Raw genomic sequence first — 21,211 nt, 5'->3', positions numbered from 1 at the left:
CAAACATGCTGACATTTCATCCCATCAGTTTATGTTAACCCTTTACCTCATACAACCGTCTTTGGACGCCTCTACAAAAGTCGCATTGAAGCGACTTTTGACGCTTCTACAAAAGTCCCATAGAAGTGCCTTTTGACGTCTGCTGTAAACATCAGCCATTTTAAGCTGGTTTTCGTAGCGCCACCTTCGGGGAAAACCCCTTATTAGATACTACATTCATTTCTGTGAATGACAATTACGTCAGATAACGTGGTCACTGTTTATGTACTGGTCGATATCTGCTATTTAAAGTAACTGGGTCGTAATCTCCACTCTCCAAAATGGCGGTCGCGGATTTCATTCAGTACTTAAGAAGTTTTCATGATTAGAATCACAACTATGAAAGATTCAATAACCTAGGTAAAGGCTCTGATATTGATATAGGCTGCAATTAGTTTTTATAAATTATCAAATTTAGATGACTTAGTGATGTAGACACAGATGAAAAACTTGTAAATTTCGAGTATGAGAAATGGCAGCTCTACGGTTGGTCACACGGCCTCACTGACATGACGGTGAACGAATTCTCTCCAGATTTTAAAGCACATAACAAATTCTTCCGTGATAAATAATTACACAGCTATAACAATCAGACTTTACTCTTAAATTGTTCCACATGTAATAGATGTGTACCAAAAATGTAAAATGGTTAAAATTGCTGTTAAACATAACATACACTACATTGCTTAATAGTTCACAGGCAAGCTATGCGTATGCGGTCGACTAGGTAACCTGTGTTCTATGTATAGCGAGCTGCACTTTGTCACTATGCTCTATGAAGTAAAGGGTTAAGGAGCTTATTTAGGACACCATGGAGTCAAACCAAATTGGTATTAGGTTTACATTAACTATTCATTTTTGATTTTTTTTCATTATTTTCAAAAACAATTTAATGAAGTTGTGTCCTCTTAAATTTTGGGGCCCCGAGTGGTCTAAAGCATTCTCCATTATGGATTACTGCCATCTCACCTCTGTCTGCGCCGGTTCGAGTCTCGGATTCAGCCATTGTGGGTATGTGAGAAAGCATGCCAGTAGCTTCGCGTGGGTCGGTGGTTCTTTCCGGGGTTTTCCCGGGTTCTTCCTCCACCATTAATACTGGCTGCCATATATAGCCTATCGTGTGCTGAAAAATGGCATTAAACCCCACAACAACAACAACAACTTAAATCTTGTTCTTCAGATTGCATTGGAACTTCTTTTCCATTCCATATCTTTTGAAGGGCTTAATGGATTCAGACCATGTTTTGTATGAGAGTACTAAGAAGACCTAGGTCAGAGTGAATTTCATAATATTAAAACAAATTTTAAAGTAGCTGTGGCTTCAGTTTGACTTGAAATGTTACCCTTCGATTATATCAGAATTTTGTTTTAGCTCCATAACATTTGAGGAACCTCTTGCACTGAACAAAATTTTGAGGTTTTGCAGTAATAAAAGACTTAGGTCAAGTTTGATTTTCATTATTTTCCAATAAAATTTACCTTAGTTATGGTGCCATTTGATGTAAAATTTTGCCCTTTGGTTAGTTCAAAATTTGTTTACTTTCATTAACTTATGAAGGACTTCATTGACTCAAACCAAAAATGATAAAAGACATGACAAGAAGAAGACCTGTCACATGATTTTTACCATTTTCCATGTTTACCGGTTCGAACTCCGTCCAAGTCATAGCAGAGATTTATAAAAATGGTACTAACCGCTCCCTTGCTCGGCACTCACCCATTCGAGGTTAGTGTTAAGACTGGTCGGCCTGATGTCAGGATATTGTGACTGGGTGGGATATCATGCTATATGTCTGTGCACGATGTCACTATAAACTGGACTGCTTCGGTGATCTAGTGGTTAGAGTGTCTGTCTCAGAAGCAGGAGGTTGTGAGTTTGATTCCTGGCCGAGTCTTACCAAAGACTTACAAAATTGGTACTAACAGCTGCGTCGCTTGGCGCTCAGCATCAAGAGGTTAGTGTTACAATTGGTTGGCCGTGTGTCAGGATAATGTGACTGGGTGGGACATCATGCTACATGTCTGCGGCATGATACCCCAGTGCTGGACATCACTATAAACTGCAACACTTCAGACATTATAGTGATATGACAGAAAAATTGTTAAAGCTAGATTAAAAATCTTAATCACACACACACACACACACTATAAACTGCAACACTGCAGACATGGTAGAAAAAAATTGTTACAGCTACTTTAAATATCCAAATCATACACACACACACACACACACACACGATTTTTTGCATCCAGGTCCCTATTTTCTCCCATCCCTCATTTAGGACTGATTATAGAAATTTACCTTACATATTATGATGGAGAATTTTCTAGATCTTTTGAAGAATTGGTAAATAAATGATTGGGAAAATGAATTCATTTAGCAGGAATGTTGATAATTCTGAGTTTCTTCAAATTGTTTTGTGGTTTTTTATGTTCCTTGGAAAATTCTAAGGAAGAAAGGTTAAAAAGGGCAAGAAAACTATGCCAGTCTTGTTTTTACATGAAGTTAAAGTTTGCAAGAGACAAGTGGTATTTCTGTCTTCATAAAATATAATTATATCATGTGTTAAACATTTGAATTATTCAGTGTGAATTTTGTAATGGATTTTATGGATTATAAATGACCTGAGAAGCAAATCATTAAGTAAATTGTTTATTTTAACCTTTTGGCTTGAGTTTTATTTCTGCATGCTGTGTGACATTTATTCCATGATGTACATAATTTTATGTATTGACAAATTTCAGCTTGAAAGAACATGAAACAAAGAACAAACTAATTTATTGCAAGGACCCCCCCCCCCCGTAAATATCAGCAAGTTGACTGCATCATTGATTCTCAGGGAAACAGGGTACTAACTGGTAAGGATTAACACTACTCTAGGTGTTCTCTCTGCATAGGGAACACCTAGTTGCTTGCCTCAGGGGTTAATGAATTAATGGACTGATATCATATTTTGAATTAGGCTTTATAATATGATGGCCTTAGTCAGATTTGATTTTCACAATTCTCAACCAAATTTTAATGAATGTCAGTCCTTGGTTTTGACATAAGACTTTGCCCTTCAAATGTGTCATAGATAGTGTCAGGGTCATCAGTGTCCACATTGTGCTGAGGTCTATCTAGAAACACCTTTGAATTGGACTTCTGCTTTTGATAATTATGAAAAAGTTGGTATAACATTTCCTGAAAAGTCCTTAAATTTACATTGACAGCCACTTAAAAGCCACCGACTGTCAGTATTATTTAACTCATTTATAATGGGTGTTTTTAATTTTTATCTATTCATTTATTGGAGAAGCATTAGCTAAGATTCTGATTCTATATTTTATCATACATTATGCTGATTTGGATAACTTTAGTCTTATCCCTTGCCTTAAGGCCAGGCTAATTCATTTTTTTACTCAAAGGTCCAACTGTATGCAAGTGTAGATTGTAAACTATTTGACTCTTTATGTGGGCAGGAGGAAGAAAACAATATGTACTCCATATGTACTCGCTTATAAGTTGTAGTATACGCTGTAGCATAATGCCCCTGAAGATCAGGGTCAATGTCACTCCTAACAAACTGCACAGACTCCGGTCTGCATCATGCGATGGCAGATCTGGGTCTGAGCAGTTTGCATTTGGTCTCATCTTATAAGCTAGTATATATGGTAAATACTCAACTTCAAATACTTAAATTAAAATGTGCAATAAGAAGGGAAGATAAAGTCATCAAAAAAGTCTTCTTAGTTCCAAGAAATTTACATGTTTACATACTGTTATGTATTGTTTGAGATTGATCTTATGACTTGCTATTTTATAACTGGTTGTTATAGACATGGGGTGGGTGGGAATAAGTGCATTCTACTGCGAAGTCGAGTATGCAGTTGTGTCATTTCAATAGTAATGGATTTGGGAGGACTGGCATGAATACTACCTATCTAATTGTCAGGCATAACAAGTTTGTAGAAGTGTACTTAAATAACAGTCTATATATATATATATATATATATATATATATATATATATATATATATATATCCCTATATTGTATTGTGTGGGAACGACCAAGAAAACACTTAACATTTTGTACTCCATTGTTGAAAGAAAAGACACCAGCATGGAAAATTTGCACTGCTATTATCAGGGCCATACTTCACACATATCTCGATTTATGATCATTAGTATCTGCAGATATTACGACAACTCTAAATATAAGGTCATCCATTTATTAGGCAGTAGATAAATTGTGGCACTTGGCTTGTACTGACTAATAGTTTAAATGCCACACCCTGTATATAAGTATAGCTTTGTAGTTTCCAACCAGAATATGGTATTGTCCAAGTTGTCATTCTTTTTTATTCATGTCTATTTTTTGTAAAATCTGTGTTTTTTTCATTAAAGTAGGCAAGTTTGTAAGTTCTAAAAAAAAGGATACTATTTATACCTTTAATTATCCACACAGGTAAAGAAGACAAAATAAAAAGTGGGAGCCCTGTGGAGGCCAAGTGATCTAAGATACTTACCTTTACAGATCACTAATATTTCACCTCTATGGGTTTGAATCTTGGGCTTTGAAAAAAGCATGGATATATGGGAATGTTTGCCAGTAGCTTCCCGTGGGTTCTTCCCCGCGTTTTCCTGGGTTCTTCTTGTGCCAAATACTGGACATCATGTATAGCCTATCATGTGCTAAAAAATTGATGATAAACCAAGAACATCAATATACATGTGTGTGTGTGTGTGTGTGTATATATATATATATATATATATATATATATGGAGATGTTAAATGTTACATTTGCTGTTCTGAACTTCTTGGCAAAATGGTGATTACAGCCATCATGGTGGTTACAGCATCAACAGGAGTAGGAACAATTGCATCATCATAATGAAATGAAAATAATAAGACTTGTTAATAAAATTAATTAGTTTGTCCACTGTTTTATCAAATATTGATATGAAAAGATTACTATGGAAGAGTAACCAGTTTTACTTTTAGACTAACCTATTTCAGGGTCATCATAACCTTGTTTTGCATCAAGCTTGGTAAAGCAGTTAGTAGAAAAGTTTTAATATGCCATGAAGATTATCAGTATTGTAATCATCTGACATAAAAATATGGACAAATGAAAGCTCAAGCAATTGTAAACATTCTACACTAGTTTCTACCTATTGTTGCTGTCTTGACTGTAATATTACAGACCAGTGTGAGCCTTGTAATAATGTCATTAAGAAATTCGGATGTAGTTTACCACCATGGATGTAATTACCAATACTTTTCTACCATAGGCTTTTGTTTGCAAGATATTGTGTATCTGAAATCTTTGCACTCTATTGCCACTAAGGTGATACCCTTATTCCTAACAGTACAGACTCCCCAGATGTTGGATTACCATATATACTCATTTATAAGTTGAGCCAAACTGTAAACAACAAAGATCCAGACTTTGTGTCACATAATGCACCTGCAGATCAAAGTCTGTGTTGTTTGTTTGACTCATTACTCCCAACAAACTGCATAGACCCAGCTCTGTCTGCACATAATAAGAGGACAGATCTAGATCTCTGCAGTTGGCCTTGACTTACAAATGAGAATATATGGTAAGAACAGAATTTTGCTTATCTATGCCCTTATCATTTGCCATCAGTATCTGATGAAGATTGCATGTCAGCAAAGATTTGTTATTGGCAACTTGTGACTATTAAGAAACTTGATGACACCAATGTTAGCTATGGGTTATTGAGCATGACTGTACACCAAAGTTGTCAATTTGTATAACAGGAGTCATTTTTATCTTACGGTAGGTGAATGGTTAAGAGTTTTGGAGTAGGTCCCCACATGCAACAGGATGATCGTTGTTGTTGTAGGGTTTAACGCCATTTTTCAGCACATGATAGGCTATACATGATGGCCAATGTTAATGGTGGAGGAAGAAACTGGGAAAACCCCTGGAAAGAACCCCGACCCACAAGAAGCTACTAGCAAGCTTTCTCACATGCCCACATTGGCCGAATCTGAGACTCGAACCCACGCAGACAGGGGTGAGATGGCAGTAATATGTAATGGTGAGCACTTTCGACCACTTGGCCACTCGGATGCCCCCGCAATAGTAAGACACATTTTACACAAATTGAATGAGGACAGTGGAACACAAATTGGAACAATAGATGAGGATGTTTTGGTGATCTTTTCAGCGTAAATATGCTAATTTCAAGTTCTGGAGAATATATGATTGAAACATTAAAGCTGTAAACACTAAGCTTTTCATTTTTATTTTTGCAACATTGGCAGTGCCCACGCCAGCCTTTAAAATCTTGTACCCAATTTAGTTGGCATGGAGTGCATTTTGTTTACATGGACTGCATTTTGTTATTACATCTAGTTGTCCCATCAGTCTGTTCACAGTTTTGTTTCAGTGCTGTTTTCCACTACTTACCATAAAAAGTCTTTGAAATAGTGATCATTACTGTGACGTCATTTGGCATGTTCACTTTATGGTTTTCAGGTCTTGTTTGCAGAAAAATCACAGGCTTTCTCCTTACTGGACAACTGATGTTATCTAAATAATTTTATCTATCCTTTTGTAACTTTCATTCATTGTGACTCAAATAACATACTGGTTTAAAGTCAAAATAAAACTGATTCTAAAAGTGTTGACGACGGTTTGTTTGTAGTCATCTGTGTTCCTCCAACATTCAAGATCCATATGTTTGTATCCTAATTTACTGTCGTGTATTTCAAATAAATATGTGTTTTTAATAGGAGATTTTACTGTGAAAACTTGGCGTTGGTGATTATTTGTAAAATCCTTCTCAAATGCTTCAATTTGCACACTTATTATAAAAGTTTTTCAATAATCCCTATAATTTCTTGAGTATAAATTGCCTAATAAAAAAAATAAAACTAAATCAAGAAATTAATACCACTGGGAAAATACTATAAAAAGTATGTTGAAATAATATTTTTAGCATATTAAATGGAATACTGGTGACTATGAGTGTTGTGTATTACAACTTTCTGAATATGTCCGTTATTGATGATTATGTTATTTCTAACAATATCAGTATAATTAGTTCTGTGTTATTGATGTGGACCAAACTTAGTAGATGGCTTGCACATACTGTAAGGAAGAAGGCTATCAGTTTTGAGATAAAAAGGTCTTAAGAAGAAAAATGGTTTTAATCCTACAACACATCTGTATTAAACTTTGTGGATGTGTACACATGGAGTAAGATAGACTGCACATTACATAAAACAGGAAGTAGCAGATGAAGATTTTTAAGACTGTTTTTGTTGCTTCCTTAAGGGGTTGAACTTGGATAATCCAAAATTAGTTGGTTGTTTTGGCAGATTTAGACTACTGGCACGTAGTGAATGCCCTAGTAGAATCTGTTGTTGCTGGGGCAAAGGTTAAATGATAATTGGGTTGAAAATGAAAATGGTTTCTGCACCAAGTTGTCAGATCTGGACCATGTACTTTCACCAAAATTTGATTTGTGGATTATTGATTGCATAAGAAGAAAAAAATCCTATTGATTTTAGAGTTTGAGGTCAAGGTCATTGTAACTGAAAGAAGATAAAAAGGGATATGGATCACAACTTAGTTGTTAACTACTTGACAAATTTCTGGAGGGCCTGTACTTGCAGACTGGATAAGGCATTTTGATTTTGGGAGTCAAGAGGTCAAAGATCAAGGTTATTGTGAATTAAAGAAAAAAAAAAGATTTTTCAGAATAAATTGTATTCATCATTTGAGTTCAAAGCAAAATGTGTTTTTACTGAATAACAGCTTTTGTTCTAGAGCATGTTCCTTGACTTAACATTGTAGACTGCTTTTAGAGAAATAGAAAAAATCATCGATTACAGTGTCTGAAGGTCAAAGGCTATGGTTGTATTAGGTCTGATAAGAAAATAATGGTTTCTGTTCAGTAAATTTAGTTAAGGGCCAGATACCTTGACCAAAGATACAGGTCACTGAGACCTATTAGTAAGGTCTGGTGTCAACCATACCCAGCTGGTTCTCAGGGGACTATTAACAAAGGGTGTTGTTCATACTACTCTTGGGTTTAGATTTTTCATATTTAAAATTTCACAATTGCACCTTCAGAAAATAGCGACGCCTATACTGAAAATTCAGAGACAGACCAAATTAGTATACATGGTGCTAATTCAAATACATATCCCCAGCACACACAAGCAATATTTTCATCAGCTGTCTGCTTCTCACAGTAAATGGTGTTCCATTGGTGATAAAATATAAATGTCATAAATGTCAATCTAAGTAGATGAAACAAAATATGTGCATGTTAACTTTCCCTATTTTGTAAGGGTTGAAAAGCAAAATACTTTGCACTGTCATTCCCGTATGCCAGCATTGCTGTAATAACTGGGTGCGGAACCATAAAACATACAGCTGGTTATTAATGTAAATGGTACTAATTTGATTTTCAGCATGGCAACTATGGAAGCATGGAAAACTATAGAAAGTGGAGGAATAAAACTAAGCACCTGATAGATAAGGCAAAAGAGAACTACTATAAACAGGCTGTTGATGAAAGTAAGAGTACCAAGACATTGTGGAAGCATCTAAAGAGCTGAACCCACCCAAGAACAGTTGTCTTCTCTCTAGACTTAAGCAAAATGATGATATAGCAACATCTGTACAAGACGTTGTGGAAATGTTAAAGAATTTCTTAACAAGCATTTACAGTAACAATATTCATAACCAGACTAACATCCCAATTGAACTTGATTCTCTTCTATCATTAAAAGAGCTAAATTTCCTGATGATAATTATTTTTCAATAGCTAATGTTAGTGAAGCTTTTGTTTTTGATTAAGGTGAATATTATTAAATCTTTGGATTGGATGGTATTGGTTCACAAATTATTAAAATTGCTGCACCACTAATGCATATCATAAACTTAAGTATAAGAAGTGGTAATTTTCCAGAAACACTGAAGTGTGCAAAGGTTATGGCTATCTTTAAGAAAGGAGAAAAGGAGGATCCAGGGAATTATAGACCAATATCAATTCTACCTGTATTGTCAACATTATTTGAAAAGCATGTAGCCATCCAGGTCTATACATTTTTTGAAACATACTCTCTATTTCATAAAATGCAATCAGAATTTAGAAAGTACCACTTGTGCCAAACAGAACTTACCAAATTAATTGATCTTTGGCTGAAGGAAATGGATATGACTAGGATTGTTTTCCTTGACTTCACGAAAGTCTTTGATCTTGTTGATCATGAAATTCTGCTGCAGAAGTTGAACTGTTACAGGTTCGACAATCCTTCTTTAGACTGGTTTAGATCATACCAAAACCAAAGGTCTCAATAATTTAGCATTGGCAGTATTAGCTCTCAAACTTAAACTATTAATTCAGGGGGCCCTCAAGGCTCAGTTTTAGGCCCTCTCCTCTTCCTTAACTATATCAGTGATCTACCATTAAATAATGAACCCACAAATACAGATTTGTTTGCAGATGATGCAACCTTGTATACATCTAGTTCTGATACTGAAGTTATCCAAACAAGATTAAACTAAGACCTTATTGGAGTCCAAAACTGGGCACAACAAAATAGGATGGTAAATACTGAAGGTAAAACTAAATGTATGATCTTTGGGACATCACAAAACTACACAAGTCAGGGAACCCAGAACTGTCTCTTGCAATATATTGCAATACATAATCATCTGTTTGAAAATGTCAAACATGAAAGGGTTGTAGGTGTGTCCATAGATAATAATTTATTATGGAATGACCATATTGATAAGCTTTGTAAAACACTGTCATCCAAAATTGCTCTACTCAGCAGAATCAAGAAATATTTACCCATGGAAACTCACAATCTATACTACAAGTCATATGTTCTTCCAACAATTGATTATTGTTAGATGTATGGGGAAACTGTGCTAAATCTGAGCTTGACATGATTTGTAGACTTAAGAAACAAGCAGCATGCATAATTTTATATGCATCTATTGATAATCCCTCAAAAGCATTATTTAGAGAACTCAAATGGCTCACAATATATGACAGGATTTTCACAAGGCAGTTCTTTTATATAAATGTCTACATGGAACTGCACCAGAGTATCTTCAGGACTTATTCAGGCCTTTTTCAACACACTACCAGTTGAGATCAATATGATAAGGAAACATTCTAGCACCAAAACCAAAAACCACGCAATTTAAAAAGAGCTTCCAATACTCTGGTACAGTTCTGTGGAACAAGCTTCCACTACATGTAAAATCTGCTGAAAATATTAGAGTATTTAAGAAGAGATATCATGAGCATGTATGTGCTTCTAATAGAAAATCGAATTTACTATTTTAATACTAAACATGTTAACATAAACAGTAATTATTGCTATCTTCATATAATGTGCCTTGTTATACTCTCCTTAAGAGGGCCTCAAGGGAGAATAGTCCTTGACTAATGAGTCACCCTCTATAAATAAAGCATTATTATTATTATTATTATTGTTATTGTTATGATTGTAGTAGCCATCTTGCAAATCATGTCATTACTACTATTCTTGCATGAATGGTTGCATTGACATAGGTTTTATTATGATGCTGCTTGCATTACTTAATTGGTTCTGAATAAAAATAGTGCAGATCTAACTACCAGCATATCACCACTTTTGTGAAGAAGTTTCCAAAACCAGACCTAATTGACTGTGGGGTCAAGTTAAAGGCCATTACTTGTATTTTTATACTTAACAGATTTTATGAATGGAGTGACATGTACAAGTGAATTTAGACCAGACATTGATTTTAGTTGCATTTAGATTAGGTACATTCTCATAGCCTCTACATGGATTGATGCTACATGTCTGCGGCATCATGCCCCACTGCTAGACATCACTATAAACTGCCACACTGCAGACATTGTAGTGATATGACTGAATTTTTTTAAAAGCTACATGAAATATCCAAATCACACACATATTTAAAGATGGGATCCAATCCTGACCCCATGTTATAAGCAGGTTTGCAAGTTGTCAGGGCACAAGTTATTGAGAGAGTGGTGTTGAGTTTGGATGCCAATTCTTCCTGTGTTTCATACAGTTAACAAGCTGCATTAAGTTCTGATTACAGTTTTTTTTCCTACCTTTCATGGACAATAACCTTGAATCAGAATGGAATGAACTATATTTCACTGCATGACATAATAAAAGTGTAGCGTTAAAATTTGCCCCAGATAGACAAGAATCAAAAGAGGCTTTGCTTCAAAGTGGTTATTAAATGATAAGTAAAGTATTTCATTATTCATGGGGATCATATATGGGATCTCTCCTTTATGCTGAGCATGCTGGAGGGATAAAATAATTAACAGAATTGTTGAGTGGGGTAGAGATTATGAACTACATTACCTGGTGTTAATTCGTAGAATGGTGTTGTTAATAGTATTTTCATATTTACTGACAAAAATGTGCCTGTGCCTGCAACAGCTGTGTTAGATGAATTCTCAATCTGAAGAATAAAAAGGCAAGCAACTAATAATTCTTTATGACTGCTGAAGATTAAAATAACTTGCATTTGGTAAGTATAATTTCATATTGATTCTTCACCACCTGTATTGATATGTGTCTCTATATGGCAAAAGTATCGAGTCATCGATATCAATTAATCGTTTGACCCCCAGTAGGTGTACTAAACATTCATATTTCCAGTCACATTAATTCATTACTTTTGTTTTAGGAAACCTTAGGATCATGAAGCCTACAAAATGTGTTTCTGGTTTCTGGATGAAAAATTATTTGGTTGGTCAGAAATATTTATTTTAGTTTCCCACCATTTTCCAAAAAGAACATGGTTGTATAACTTTCAGGGGTTTTTTTTAATGAGAAAAGACCTTGTCTGCATGATGTGCAATATGCAGGCACAGTATCATGACTTGAAAAAATGTGCTTTTGCCTGAAATAACTTGAAGCTAATTACAATTATGATACCAAACTGCGTGTAAATGGAGCCATTATTAAATTGTGCTTTCTAGACGATACCAAACTACGTGCAAATGTAACCATTATTAAATTATGCTTTTTAGCCTAAGTGCTAGTTGTCACATTTTGGCAAAGTAGTAAGCAATGAAATGGCCATGATGTCTAATGCTGTTACATGTGAACAATCTGAAATCTGGACAGGATACAACATTCAAGGATCAAGAATGAAGTTATATTTTATGTTACAATTAGAAAAATTTCTAGGGTCAGCAGGCTTAATAGTGGGTTGGTCATGAAACTTGAGACTTGTTTTCTGTAGGGCTTGACTAATTTTTTCCAAACTAATTGTTCAGTTTCACTTTTGTGGCCACTTGTGACTCCACTAGTACTCAGAGGTGGTGTGAAGAATGCTTCTCCCATTGTGGTCATTTTCAAAAGAGGTCACTTAAGCTTGAATACAGTCCACTTTGGATGTGGACAATCCCATTTGTCGATAAATGGCTCAGTTTATTATGGCAACCATTGTTGAAGTGTGTACTTTTCCCAGAAAGTTAAGTACCATATTGAATCAGGTCTCAAAACCAGAATTTATAACGATAGTGCAGTATTCAGGACCTTGATACCTAGTTTTTTTAAAAGTAAGGATAATTTGAATTGACCACTGTAATTACTTTTAGGATGGTATGAAAAGTTCTATAAAAAAAATCAATTCCAATCACTTGTTAATATATTGATTTACCCAGCAGAATCATTACAGGTATTAATCAAAATTGATAGATTTCCAGTATAAATGAATCACCTTCTTGAGGCTTAATGTTCCTCTGCCTATCCAGCTGCAATGTAGTCTCAGATCCAGCATAACATAATGTATTGGAATATTGGGGTCTCTACTGTTATCTTCAAATCAGTAGTAGAACTAACAGTATAGAACCAGACCCTGTATTCTTGAAACTGTTGTGGTAGAAACAGGAGTATAGTATTGATAATCATCTTGTATCACAATGCATATCATAACATCTTTTCAAAAAAACGGTTTGCAGAAAATAACTATACTTTAGAACTAGCTATAGTTGCCAAGCATTGTGGATGGTTTGAACTTGGGATAAGAAAACAGCCCTATCAATTTTCAGGTCTGCAGTCAAGGTCACAGATCAAAGAAAAACTTTCACCACAATGACATTAGTTCTGATGATTTTGTGCAAGAATGTCATTGGCACCGGAACATAACTTGGAATGGTTTACTCTTAAGGAAGAAACTTAATGATTTGGGGGTGAAAATGTTAAAGGTCATGGTCACTGACTGAAAGAAGAAAAATGTTTTGGCACAGATATTTTGAGGTTTACCTCATGTTTCTTTACTTGTGTTAGTAGGTGACAAGCATGTATGGTAATAACAAAGCTGACAAATTTTGTGGTCAGATTCAAATACTCAGATGTCAAGATGGCTGTTTTGGAAAGAAGAAAAAAAATGCACAATTTTTCTTGTAGACCATACACAATTGCCAAAGATTGTGATGTGTTTATGCTTGAAGTATAGAAGATGCCTTTTGGTTTTAGGTTTGAAAGGTCAAAGTTAAAGGTCACTGGATCAAGAAATGGATATTGCAGAATAACCTTTTGTTCTAGACCAGGTTCTTGGCCAAACATTGTGTGCATGGCCTGCACTTTGGCTAATCATTAATAAATATATGTCTAAAAAGTAAACTGGTTTCTGCCCAACAAGTATTATTCAAGACTATATACCTTAACCAAAGGTAGAGGTTATTGAGACACTGATTAATAATCTCCCTCAACCATGTCCTACTGATGCCTGCATAGTTGACTATTCAGTGCTGGTGGGTATACAACATATCAGTTATAATACTCCTGTTGTACATAGTTTAAGTGACCTTGTTTTTTTCTTCATTCAGATGAATTGAAAGATGAGAAGAAAATATTCATTTTCAGACAGCTTATATTAGATTTTTTATTCTACTGTAGACATTAATAGTTCAAGCTCAGATCATCCTTGTCATGCATTGGGTGAACATATGTCACACAAAATTACAAATTATGCAAAACAGTTTTAAGCATTTAGTCGAGTGTTGTCAGCATATTTCTCCTGCTGTTGAATGATGTTGCATATGATCAGTATAAACAATTTTGCTACTTAAAATACCCAATGTTTCTGGCACATTTGAAATGGTAGTACAATGTTCTGTCTCTTTATAAGGCCACCCATACTGCAGCAGGGAAGTGGCCTTATAAGAAAGGTGGCCTTTCAAGAGGGTGATCACAAATGTGAATAGTAATTACAGAAAATCACAAGTACATTTAATTTTGAAACACAAGACTTTCATTTAAAAATCACATGCATGTTGTGAAATCGATGTGAAACTGTTACTGTCATTTTAAAAAGACTTATGAATAACCATCAATATGATTTTAAAACTGTCTTTATAATAATACTTCAGATCCTATCAGCTGTCACCAGTGGACACAATACAGATGTTCATATGAATCAGTAGGCTTGGAAAACTTTGTCCACTGTTGTTTGTCCCATGCTTTCCACAGCTTTTCTTTTGTCTTTTTTAAAGAATGTCTTTTGTTTTTCTAATTATGTCCACAAGTTCAACATTACTTGTAGCAAGGCCATAATCTTTCAATTCCGTGGATGCAGATGACAGTTTGCAGTGTAATGCACTGTTGGGCTGGTTTATGATATCACATGCTGTGTCACTCTCATCATCACTGTGTTCTCTGTAGCCAATGCACCATCACACTGAACATAATTCTTTAGGTTTTGTCCCATGTAGTACAAGGGGTAGATAGTCCTCTTTATCCAAGTTTTCCTCTTCTGCCTCTGGTACACCTGAAACCTCTTGGGGAAAAGCCTACATTTCTTGAAGCATTTTTGAATTTGCTTCAACTATTGCCACATGTCAGCCATTAGAGTGCATCCAGCAGAGTCACCTGTTGTGTTATCTCCGATGCAGTTCATATATCATTCATCAGGAACAAAACATGTCTCAGCAGCTCTTTCCTGTAGATCACTTTGACTGTTTTGAAGTTGCATTTGGGAGAAAATGTAAAAGTTTTACTTTTGACAAATACATTCTTGGGTGTGCAGAACATTTGCCAAGGAAAAGCAGGATCTTTCTATCCTGCACTTTCATCTACTGATTTGGATTTTTAAAAATTCATGACTCAAATATTTGTCCTGTCATCTTTGCTTTCCACTTGGTCTTGTTTGTAAGTCAGATTTGTCTGGCTATATCCTTTAACTCATTCGGCCCCAATCCCGTCTGTAGGCGTGATCCGGTTTCTGCATTCATTGGCCGATCCCGCCTGTAGTCGTGAATTGTTTACTGCATTCAATGGCCGATCCCGTTTCCAGGCGTGATATGTGATAGATACAACGTCTCTGATTGGTTAGAAATGGTTTATTCCTAGCACTAAACAACTATTAAACCAATCAGAAATGATTTTACTTTCATTTGTGGAAATTTGAATTGTTCAGAAGCAAAAGGCTAAAGTTTGAGAGCGGTTTAACTACACGTGTTCTGTTCATGAAAAATCGTAAATGATGGTGGACGGAAGAGTGATTTTTGATGAGAGCAAAAATGTGGAGTTTCTCGGGTTTGATCTTGAAATTATTGAGCAAGCTGAGGAAAGATATGTTCAGCAGTTGAATATTTTGTGAGATTTAGATTTGGACATAGAAGTTTCTGAGATTGAATCGTCTGAAGATGATGATGCTGATAGCGATGATGACGGAGTTCTTGCGGATAAATGTTGCACATAAGTTTGTAAATACTGTATAAATAAGTTGTGAAAGACTTCGACAAATAGGGAAAAAATTACATCAGTGTGTCGACAAATTCATTTAAAATAAATGGTGAAAATTTCATGGATTTTGTTTGGATATAAGAAGAGAAATTAAGGTAAGAGTGAATGCATGTGCACGATGTTTTCAAACAGGTAAAAACTATGGGGCACAAGCAGCTAGACAGCTTTGTGCTTCTGAGGCATATCAGCAGAGATACTGAAAACAGTGCTGGGGCCAAATGAGTTAAAGCAGCATGGGTTTTGTGATTTTCCAATCAGCAGTGGTCTCAGTTTCTCACCAGAATATTTGTCACAGAGCTAAACTTAAATCTCTGTTTTGCTTTTCTCCACAATTACACGTGGCCCCTTTTTGTACCATCAACTTTATTGGTAATTTTGAAAAAAAATAAAAAAATAAAAAAAAGTCTCATCACAATTAAAGATATAATTGGAGTAATTTCCCTGCATATATCATTAAGACTTTTGCTTCAATATCAACAACTTTATTGACTTAGCAGATTGGGATAGAACACTTAATGTTGTGTTGAACTTGAAATCTCTGTAACTGTGGTCAAGTCATGTCCCATTTCAACTGACAAAATTATAGCCTTTTCTTGAATCATTTGACCAGTGAGTGAAATGTGGAACGTACATGGCATGTGCAGTGCAAAATTATTAAAACAACGTCATTTAAATCAGTGTACAAACATCTCTTGGTGCTAATAATCGTCCTTTCTCCACCCATTCCCTCTTCCCATTTCTGTAGAATAGTGCCTTTATCATTCATGATATTGTTTCCATCCAACATCAGATTTTTATGAAAGGATCCTTGAACTCTCTCGGTTTTCATTTTGTCAGATAACTTTAACTTTTTCTTCGAAGCTGACAATTTTTCCTTTCCATGACAACTTGTTGATCATTTTGCAATCACTTGTTCCTATGTTGCCAACTAAACCACTGTTAAAGAATTTTTTGCATTTAAACAAAATGACGTGTTTTAAAGGACTCAGTAAATACAAATATCAACTTGATGCATTTCATCTTTGGAAGGTCTCTTGGCCGTAGGGTGGTGCTGTTTTACGTGTGGACATCTTGGTTCTATTTTTAGCATGCAAATTACAGACAGATATAAACTTGTCATCTGTTCATACACCATTCTTATTCTGTATAATGTAAGAAAAATACCTCAGAACGGAATACCAGTTAGGTGTATGCATTTTATTAGATCTTTTAGGTCATTTTGGAATGTTCCATTAGTTTACCATGCCTTTTGTTTTGTACTGCATGAATGCTTTTTAAACATTTTATTACAATTTTCATGTCTTCATTTGAATTTGGAAGGCATTAGGCAATTGACTTCAAAAGGGAAGAAATGGTGCAAATTCCTCATGCAGGCAAGTTCTTGTCTATAACAAGTTACTTTAATCTTCAATTGCATGGTTAAAAATGGTTACTCCATATCTTCAGTATACAGTTTGGTATGTTCTTTATAGCTGGCAAAATTTGTTGAACAGAAACTCCACATAAAACAAACTTTGGGACATCAACCCATCAGTGGAAAAGGGCATACCTTAATATAGAACAAATCACACAGACATGTCTGACTTGTACATCCTACGAATACCTGCTGAATGAAGGGCTAGCCTTGACCAGGGTGCATACCAAGTCATTGTCCACTGACAGTGGAACACATTTTTGTTGAATGTAACGACTTTTGCCAGTGGAGTATTTTTTTTCTTCTTTTTTTTCTATGAACATGGTTAAAGGATTTTGAGATGATGCACCACCAGATAAAATCTCAAACTTTTTGCCAGAATGATGTTTATATATCAGATTTTTAGAGTCTTTGGACAGTTTTAAATCTTTTATCATTGTCATTCATTTTGTATTCCTTTGATCACACTAAAATGTTCTTTTGCAGCTTTATCTTTATATTTTAAACTTTTAATCTTTTAGCCACTAAGTAATTACAAGGAATGACTTCCATTTAAATACAATTGAAAGGCTACCATTCTTCATATAGTAACTACAGACCACTCGGATGGCGAAAGTGGTTAGAATGTCTGATTTGGATGCAGGAGGTTGTGGGTTCTAACCCTAGCGAGTCAAATATATTACTAACCACTGCCTTGCTAGGTGCTCAGCATTATGAGGTTAGTGGTAGGACTGGTCATCCTGGTGTCAGGATAATGTGACTGGGTGGGCATAATGCCACATGTCTGCAGCATGATGCCCCAGTGATAGACACTGTTATAAGCTGAAACACTGCAGACTTCATAGCAATATGACTCAAATTTTTTAAAGCTACATTAAAAATCCCACAAGTTACTGCAAGGAATGACTACCATTCAAAACTAAGTTCCTACAAGAGAAAGACTACCATTTAACACCAAGTAACTGCAAGGAATGACTACCATTGAACACCAAATAACTTCAACAAAAGACTACTATTCAGCACTAAGTAACTTCAACAGAAGACAACCATTTATCATGCAATAACTTTCAAGATGTTTAAATAAATGTAGGCATCATATTTTTAGTTTATAAACATTTTATTTCTTTTGATGGGAATACATATTTCATAGTACCTGAAGACAATTCAGGTTTTTGACAGCATGCTCATAAACAAGTTTAGTCTCACACAGTTTATTATAAAGGCAAATCAGTTGGTAATTGAGTATATACAGTATTTCGTGGAAGTATTGACACACAAGCTTATGGTTTGTAACTCATCACTTGTAATTTTTGTTGCAGTGTATCTTATGTTGCTTTGTAACAGATTACAAAATTGACGTTATAAACCAAAATCAGTGATGTAATTTTGTTCTTGATTTGTACAGAAGTTGCTCTTTTAGTAGCAGTTGTTTAAGTTGCCATTTTGCAGACCTGCAAACCCTTATGATTTTGCCATAAGTCTTAGGAAAATTACCCTTAAAATACATACTTGCAGCATACAGGTAATAACTACAGAAAAATTATCGTTGCCAAAAAATCCGGATAATTTGGTTCATCTGTGTTTGATTTGGATCTGGGTTTCATATTAGAATTAGTGAAATTTGTGAGAACCAGACTAAGTATACAGCGGCATTCCAGACGCTGTAAACTGCACCTGTTTGTTCATGCAAAGCATCTGCATGATCAAATTGTTGATTATATATTTTTTTTTTAAATGGTGTCCAGAAAGCGATGCATGTTTAAGGTGAAAGGGGAAAAAAAGCTTCCAAAAAAGTTTTAATAATCAACACAGAAGAATGAAAGCAGTATTCAGATTATTGTGAATAAAAGCTGGAAAGGCCACATTTATGTTTATTGGACATCACATGCCAATTTGAGTATGTCTCATGGCGGGAGATATAATTGCCGTCGTAATGTGAAATGGAAAAAGAATTTCCTAAAATTACGTCAGGTTGTGAGATAGCAATAAGCCATTGAGTTGCACATGTTTTGGAACTAAAGTTTGTGCAACTGTACTAGTGGTAAATAAGTCTACACGTATTTTACAAACTTTTCAGTTTAAGATAATGTTAATCGTCGCTGCATCAAACTTTGTTTTCTAGCTTTACATAGCAGTTATTGACATTTTATTACCCCTTACTGAAAACTGGTCAGTCTTATGGAGAAAGAAAATCAACTGCTTTACCGAGAAGGACTCACTCATCAGGGTTGGCAGGTCTGCATTTTGTCGAGTTCTTGGTATTTTAAAAAAAAAACTTTTTTTATAGCATCCTTAATATGAAGTTTATTCATCTAACATAATGTAAATAGAGATTGCATTATACCATATATACTTATAGGTCATGTCTAACTGCAAACAACAAAGATCTTGATATGACATGATGTGCCTGCAGAACAGGGTCTGTGCTGTTTGTTCAACTATTTACTTCTAACAAATTGTACAGACCCATATTTGCCAGTACACTATGCAGTGGCAGATCTGGCTCTGTGCAGTTTAATTCACAGGTGATACAACAGAACATGCAGGACTTGTTTACAAGAAATGAAAATTGAAGACGTAATGTAATAATCGGGAGTTCTCTGCAAAAATCGAAAGATATGAAATCAGGAGGTAGGCGTGGAGTTACCCAGGAGTTTTTTTTCCCTCCCGGCTTGAAAGTTGACAGGCATGGTATAAGGTTACTTACATCAAAGCAAACTACAACTCAGCTTTTACGATACTAGCATAATTTTCAAAGCAATATTTCTGAAACTTTATTATTGTAGTTTGGAGATATCATTAAAGTTTAGCCCAATGGTGCCCATGATTAGACTCCAAGGGATGTACTTAATTCAGTGCATAATCAAACCTACAATGTACATGCAGTGGTACCATTATCTAAATACGTTTAGTAGCCTAATTCGAGCATTGAATTGAACCATATTGTTTGTCCGTTGTGTTGTCATGCTGGGATTACATTTTAATGAGTTAGGTATTTACAATTTTAAAGCAAAGTAAAAATGTAATTACTGGTGCACTGATATAAATTGTCCGGTGCAATCACGCATAAACAAACAATCGAGTCAAAAGAAAGAGGTAGTGTTAAAGCAACTTGTGATTTGCTAAATTCTTGTCATTGTTCGATAAAATTATACACAAATCTAAATTAGAAACAATAAGAAAACAGAAAATTAAATAAATTACTTTTCAAACAAGTTTATACCATTTCTTTTTAACCCTTTCATCACTAAGTTACTTTGGGGGCATAGAGTCCTCAACAATAAGTAACTTTGGAGTTGTAAAGCAAAATGACTTGTGGATTTTGAAATAACATAACTTTGCCAATTTTAAAGATATCTGGCTGGATTAGGTGTCAAAATCAAGGTTTAAAATCAAATTTTATGACTAATTGACTAAAATGTGCATATCTATTACAACTGTTAAATTACGGTGCAAACAGGTAACATAACAGGTAAAATACAAGTAATTATCTGTTTACTTCTTAGAAAACTTAGAAAGTTCCCAAAACTTGTTCAGTTGACCCTAGATGTACTCATGAATAATTCCAGTAGCAACACAAGTCTTTCTTTCATGTATATGACAGGTAGAAATTAAAACTCCATAAAATTTCTTGATTTCATCCAAGGTGAGATCTGTCCACACACCTGTATCGCCTCTGGCACATTTGATCGTCGCATTCAAATTTGTTAGATGGACAGTGTTTCCAAAAACTTCATCTGAATAGAGTATTTGAAAATATTCCAAAGCTGTCCTGGAGCCATCTAACACTCGGGTGGGTCCAACTCTCTCAGAAAACTGAAACAAATCTCTTTGGTTTTCCAACTTCGTCCAAACAAAATTACGTGGAGTGTACACTTTCTCTGGTTCAAGACCTTCAAAGTCCTCTTCATCGTCATCACTGTCACCCACAAGCACATTCCATTGCCTCTCCAGACGCCTTCTCTCATTTTCATCCAACTTTACAAGG

At 35.1% G+C, this 21,211-nt stretch overlaps 1 protein-coding gene and 1 long non-coding RNA gene across 6 annotated transcripts in view; one reads left to right on the top strand and one right to left on the bottom strand.

The window, feature by feature from the left end:
- LOC149802616 (protein pangolin, isoforms A/H/I/S-like) overlaps positions 1-21,211 on the top strand; it is a 170,980-nt gene that overhangs the window by 23,112 nt on the left and 126,657 nt on the right. The window lies entirely within an intron of this gene.
- The window catches only part of LOC149802617 (uncharacterized), a 35,223-nt gene that overhangs the window by 3,536 nt on the left and 10,476 nt on the right, over positions 1-21,211 (bottom strand). Inside the window, exon 2 of the long non-coding RNA XR_016420071.1 lies at positions 11,412-11,511. This is a non-coding gene — a long non-coding RNA (uncharacterized LOC149802617). The remainder of the gene's footprint in view (positions 1-11,411; positions 11,512-21,211) is intronic.

The sequence above is a fragment of the Sinohyriopsis cumingii genome, chromosome 3 (assembly GCF_028554795.1).
Source record: "Sinohyriopsis cumingii isolate HCF-2022 chromosome 3, ASM2855479v2, whole genome shotgun sequence".
Classification (NCBI taxonomy): domain Eukaryota; kingdom Metazoa; phylum Mollusca; class Bivalvia; order Unionida; family Unionidae; genus Sinohyriopsis; species Sinohyriopsis cumingii.
The sequence above is the reverse complement of the archived record's forward strand: the minus strand, read 5'-3'. Positions and strand labels throughout refer to the sequence as shown.